Below are 6,791 nucleotides of genomic sequence, written 5' to 3'. Positions count from 1 at the left end.
AAGCAGAGCTTATGATCACGGGAAAAGTGTCACCTTCTCCTAGAAATGCATATTTCAAGGATGGTGGCAGTGGCTTGAGCTCTGGTTTAGGAGGTTTTTCCTCTTTCAGAAGAAAGTTCAGAGGCTCTTTCATGTCCCCTGAATCCTCCAAATCAGGCTGAACATCTTTAAAGATGTCTTCCAACTCTGATTCGAGACTCTCAGCCATGTTGATCTCTTCTACCAAAGAGTCAATAAGGTCAACTTTCATGCAGTCTGTTGATGTGTCTGGATGCTGCATGGCTTTGACAGCGTTCAACTTGAACTCGTCATCGTTGACTCTCAGGGTTATTTCCCCCTGTTGGACGTCAATGAGGGGTCGTCCAGTTGCTAGGAAGGGTCTTCCTAGAATGAGAGTGGCACTCTTGTGCTCCTCCATTTCCAGCACAACAAAGTCAGTGGGAAAGGCGAATGGCCCAACTCTGACAATCATGTCCTCAATCACGCCTGATGGGTATTTAGTGGAACCATCAGCAAGTTGGAGACATATCTGGGTTGGTTTAACTTCATCAGTTAAGCCAAGCTTCCTGATAGTGGATGCAGGTATCAGGTTAATGCTTGCCCCAAGATCGCATAAAGCTGTCTTGGTGCAATCACCTTCTAATATGCATGGTATCAGAAAACTCCCGGGGTCTTTAAGCTTTTCAGGAAAGCTTTTAAGAATGACTGCACTGCATTCTTCAGTGAGGAGAACTCTTTCTGTTTCTCTCCACTCCTTTTTATGACTCAAGATCTCTTTCATGAACTTGGCATAAGAAGGTATTTGCTCAAGTGCCTCTGCAAATGGAATATTTATCTCAAGAGTCCTTAGATAATCTGCAAAGCGAGCAAATTGCTTATCCTGCTCCTCTTTCCGGAGTTTTTGAGGATAAGGTATCTTGGCTTTATATTCCTCAACCTTAGTGGTTAAAGAAGCCTTTTTAGAGGGGTTGTTATCAGCACTTGTGTGTGTCTGATCCCTCACTGGCAATTGCGTACTAGAGTCAGAAGCTGGAGTGACGTTAGACGCCAACTCACTGTCTGTTCCTGGCGCCTGAACGCCAGAAATGTGCCCCTGTTGGGCGTTCAATGCTGGATTTTGCACCAATTGGGCGTTCAATGCCAGATTCTTGCCCATTTCTGGCGTTGAACGCCAATCTTCCCTTGTTTCTGGCGCTGAACGCCAGTTTTGGGCATGGTCTGGGCGTTCAGCGCCAGCCTTCCACCTATTTTCTGGCGTTTTAGTGCCAGAATTATTTTTCCCTGGGCTCTTACTGTCCTCAGGGGAATCTTTGGTGGGTTGCTCATTTCTTGAATTTTTGATGCCTTGAGGTGGGGTATTTAATGTTTTCCCACTTCTTAATTGAACTGCTTGGCATTCTTCTGCTATTTGCTTTGATAGCTGCTGCTTTGTTTGCTTAAACTGTTCTTCCATATGTATATTAGGCATCCTTGTCTCCTGTAACCTGTCTTTGAATTCGGCTAGCTGCTTTGTTAGCAAATCTAATTGCTGATTGAATTCAGCAGCTTGTTTTACAGTACTGAATTCAGCAGTTACTGTTTTAACCTCTTCATTCATGGAAGGGTTGCTGCTTAGATACAGATGCTGATTCCTGGCAACTGTATCAATGAGCTCTTGAGCCTCTTCGATTGTCTTTCTCATATGGATAGATCCACCAGCTGAGTAATCTAAAGACATCTGAGCTCCTTCTGCAAGCCCATAGTAGAAGATGTCTAACTGAACCCACTCTGAAAACATTTTAGAGGGGCATTTTCGTAGCATCTCTCTGTATCTCTCCCAGGCATCATAAAGAGATTCATTATCTCCTTGTTTAAAGCCTTGGATGTCCAGCCTCAGCTGTGTCATCCTTTTTGGAGGGAAATATTGATTCAGGAATTTTTCTGTCAGCTGTTTCCATGTCCTTATGCTGGCCTTGGGTTGGTTATTTAACCACCTCTTAGCTTGATCTTTTACAGCAAATGGAAACAGTAATAGTCTGTAGACATCCTGATCTATTTCCTTATCATGTACTGTGTCAGCAATTTGTAAAAATTGTGCCAGAAACTCTGTAGGTTCTTCCTGTGGAAGACCGGAATACTGGCAACTTTGCTGCACCATGATAATGAGCTGAGGATTCAACTCAAAGCTACTAACTCCAATGGAGGGTATGCAGATGCTACTCCCATATGAAGCAGTAGAGGGGTTAGAATATGACCCCAAAGTCCTCCTGGACTGTCCATCTCCACTTATGTCCACGATGGATCTATGGATATAACTTGGACTGATTTACCTTTTTATTTATTTTATTTTATAAGAAGTAAATACTTAAATAAAATAAAATAACTAAAAAGAATGTGAATTTTGAAAAAAAAAAATTTTCGTAAAAAAAATAAAAATTAATTAGTTAAAAAAAAAGAAGAAATTTTTGGAAAAGAAGGAAGCTATTTTCGAAAATTAGGGAGAGAGAGTTAGTTAGGTAGTTTTGAAAAAGTTAAGAAGTTAGGAAGTTAGAAAAGATATTTTAAAAAGATATTTTTGAATTTAGTGAGGAGAGAGAAAAACAATAAGATAGTACTAGATTTAAAATTTTTAGATCTGATGCTCCTTGTTTTTCGAAAATTTTGGAGGGAAAACACCAAGGAACACCAAACTTAAAAATTTTAAGATCAAGACACAAGGAAAACTCAAGAACACTTTGAAGACTCACAAGAACACAAGAACATGAAGGAAGAACACCAAACTTAAAATTTTTTTGAAAACCAAACAAAATTTTCGAAAATCAAAGGGAAATCAACAAGAAAACACCAAACTTAAAGTTTGGCACAAGATTTAATAGAAAAAAATATTTTTGAAAAAGAATGTTTTGAAAAGAGTATAAAAGATTCTAACCCAATCAAATTAATGTTCTAGCCAAATGAGTTATGGGACCTTATTTTAAGAAAGATTATTTTTGAAAACACCAAACTTAAAGTTTGGCACAGGATTTAATAGAAAACTTATTTTTGAAAAAGGTTTTTAAAAAAATATGATAGCCAATTATCATGAACATAAACACCACGTTCTAAATAACTGAGCTATAAATTTAAAGTATTTTAACAAGGGGTAATTAATAAAAGACTCTAAACCAAAAAGAAAGATTTTTTTTTCCTAATCTAAGCAACAAAATAATCCGTCAGTTGTTCAAACACGAACAATCCCCGGCAACGGCGCCAAAAACTTGGTAGCACGAATTGCGAATCACACTTTTCACAACGCGTACCACTAACCAGCAAGTGCACTGGGTCGTCCAAGTAATACCTTACGTGAGTAAGGGTCGAATCCCACGGAGATTGTTGGTTTGAAGCAATCTATGGTTATCTTGTAAATCTTAGTCAGGAAGTCAATTATGTTTATCAATTGAATTGTGAGTAACCAGTAGAGCATAAATTAAAAATTACTTGTTGTGCAGTAATGGAGAATATGTTGGAGTTTTGGAGATGCTTTGCCTTCTGAATTTCTGCTTTCCTCTGTCTTCTTGTTCACGCACGCATGTCCTCCTATGGCAGCTGTGTGTTGGTGGATCACCGTTGTCAATGGCTACCTCCCATCCGTCCAGTGAAAACTACGCTCACGCGCTCTGTCACAGCACGGCTAATCACTGGTTGGTTCTCGATCCGGTTGGAATAGGATTTACTATCCTTTTGCGTCTGTCACTAACGCCCAGCCTTCAGAAGTTTGAAGCTCGTCACAGTCATTCAATCCTTGAATCCTACTCGGAATACCACAGACAAGGTTTAGACTTTCCGGATTCTCATGAATGCTGCCATCAGTTCTAGCTTATACCACGGAGATTCTGATTAAGGAATCTGAGAGATACTCATTCAATCGTATATAGAACGGAGGTGGTTGTCAGGCACACGTTCATGAATTGAGGAAGGTGATGAGTGTCACAACTCATCACCTCCATCACAGTTAAGCGCGAATGAACATCTTAGATAGGAACAAGCGTGTTTGAATGGAAAACAGAAATACTTGCATTAATTCATCGAAACACAGCAGAGCTCCTCACCCCCAACAATGAGGTTTAGAGACTCATGCCGTCAGAGAATACAAAGTTTAGATCTGAAATGTCATGAGATACAAAATAAGTCTCTAAAAGTTGTTTAAATACTAAACCAGTAGCCTAGGGTTACAAAATATGAGTGGACTATGATGGATGATGCAGAGATCCACTTCTGGGGCCCACTTGGTGTGCTGGGGCCCACTTGGTGTGTGCTGGGGCTGAGACTTTAAGCAATTCACGTGAAGAGGCCATTTGTGGAGTTGAACGCCAGTTTTTGTGCCAGTTTGGGCGTTCAACTCCAGTTTTTTATCCTTTTCTGGCGCTGGACGCCAGATTTGGGCAGAAGGCTGGCGTTGAACGCCAGTTTACGTCGTCAATTATTGTGCAAAGTATGGACTATTATATATTTCTGGAAAGCCCTGGATGTCTACTTTCCAACACAATTGAAAGCACGCCATTTTGAGTTCTGTAGCTCCAGAAAATCCACTTTGAGTGCAGGGAGGTCAGAATCCAACAGCATCAGCAGTCCTTTTTCAGCCTGAATCAGATTTTTGCTCAGCTCCTTCAATTTCAGCCAGAAAAATACCTGAAATTACAGAAAAACACAAAACTCATAGTAAAGTCCAGAAACATGAATTTTTCCTAAAAACTACTGGAAATAAACTAAAAACTAACTAAAACATACTCAAAACTATATGAAATTATCCCCAAAAAGCGTATAAAATATCCGCTCATCATCCTCCGTGCTACTAGCAAGGCGCAAGTGGTGGTCGGGTTTGGAACTTCCTCTATTCTGTTCACGAGTGCTTTCTTCACTTAAGTACGAGGTGGATGTGGAGATCTCCGGTTCTTCCACAGAAGGATTCACACAACTCAAAAGCTTCTTGATGTAAGCATACCGGCGTTGGTTCCGCCGTTCATATCTATCTATCTTCTTATGGAGGTCTTCAAGCCTTTGATGGGAAGATCCTTGTGATGTAGAAGAAGTGGTGGAATTAACCGAGGGGGCAGCTATCTCAAGGGTTTTGTGTTCCGCCGGAGGCTTAAGATATTTTCCATTTGGAACCACGTCGCCCTCTACCGGAATTATTGCTTTTCGATCTTTAGTCTCTCGGGGAACACTAGCAGCAGCAACTAACTCTGTCACCAAGGCCAGGAAGGGTAGGTTACCCTTGGCATGAACATGACCCATGGCTTGGTGGATGAGGTGAGCAATGTTGACCGGCCGCTCTGTGAATATACACCAAACTAGCAAGGTCGCACCCATTTAACCTCACGACGCTTACGCGTCACTCCACGCGTACGCGTGGACTGCCTTGTTTTATCCACTTTCTTTTCTCTTCTTCTTTCCATTCCATACCTTCTTCTCTACTTCTCTTCTTTTCTTTCCACCCTTCCACCATCATCCAATACTACCGATCACCATATATCACCATTTCTTTTAGTTAGTTCATTAGTTATTTTCATTTTTGTTTAATTTTTATTTTTCATTATAGGTGTTAGATTATTAATCTTGTTTGCTATCTATTGCTGCTGATTATTGATAAGATCTTATTTTAATATCATTGTTGTTAATTTTGATTGTTGGACTTCTTTTATTGAGGTTACCTTTTGTCACTTGGTTCTAATTTTTCATGTTTGTCATCTTTGCATGCCAAGTGCATGACATTGCCTTTAAACTTTCTAAATCTTTTGAATTGCATTTTTGGCCACCATGCATTCATCATCCATTGTTAGGTAATTGTGTATTATCAATGTATTTTTTTGTTAAGTGATGCTTGTTTATGATTGACCTTTATTCACATCACCTATTTCATGCATTGAGATTTTGGAATTGTGGAATTGGATCGAAAGCTTACCTAGTGACATATTTTTTAGCTTTCTAAGCTTTGTGGACCATGCTTGCTATGTGATTGGTTTTCACTTCTATCTTCTTCTACCTAAGTTCCATAGCACCTATGTGTTTCACCTCTATGTCACTTAGGTATTGCAAACAAATTTCAATATGTGTCATTGTTTGATGTGTGAGCTCAATATTTCAATTGGTTCATTAAGTTTCCTTGCACATCAATCAATGCCCATTCATTATCCAATTCACAATTGCTTGATTTTTGCTTGATTGCTTTTATGCTTCTTCATTCCTTGTTTGGTTGTCTTAACCTTCAAGTTTTCTTTGAAGTATTTCAAGCACACTAGAATGAGTGAAGTGCATGCTTCTTTGGTGACATAGCCCTCTATGCTAGTATGTGTATGTTCTAAACCGCATGCAACTTAGAACTCACACACCTTTTTTCATCAATGTCACACTAATTCACTCGCTCAATTCTAGTGGTTCTTACCTCATTCCAACAATTTACGTTTTCTTACTTTTGTATTTTCTCATCTTACTGTACTATTTTGTATTTTTCATAGGGAGTCATCATAAGCAAAAACGGAAGCAGGAGAAAGAACACGCAGCAGCCGGTTGATCTACCAACTGAAGATGGCAATCCGGAAAGTCGCCATACCCCTTTACTCATCTTTGAATGCATCGAGGACAATGCAAACTTTTAAGTGTGGGTAGGTCGTCCGACCGATCGGCATTTTTAGGTGACAAATTTCTAATCCCAACACTTTTGCATTTCATTATATATATATATATATATATATATATATATATATATATATATATATATATATATATATATATATATATAATAAGCTTAGCCAAAATAATGAAATTTTTCAAGG

The sequence above is a fragment of the Arachis hypogaea genome, chromosome 11 (assembly GCF_003086295.3).
Source record: "Arachis hypogaea cultivar Tifrunner chromosome 11, arahy.Tifrunner.gnm2.J5K5, whole genome shotgun sequence".
Taxonomy (NCBI): domain Eukaryota; kingdom Viridiplantae; phylum Streptophyta; class Magnoliopsida; order Fabales; family Fabaceae; genus Arachis; species Arachis hypogaea.
The sequence above is the reverse complement of the archived record's forward strand: the minus strand, read 5'-3'. Positions refer to the sequence as shown.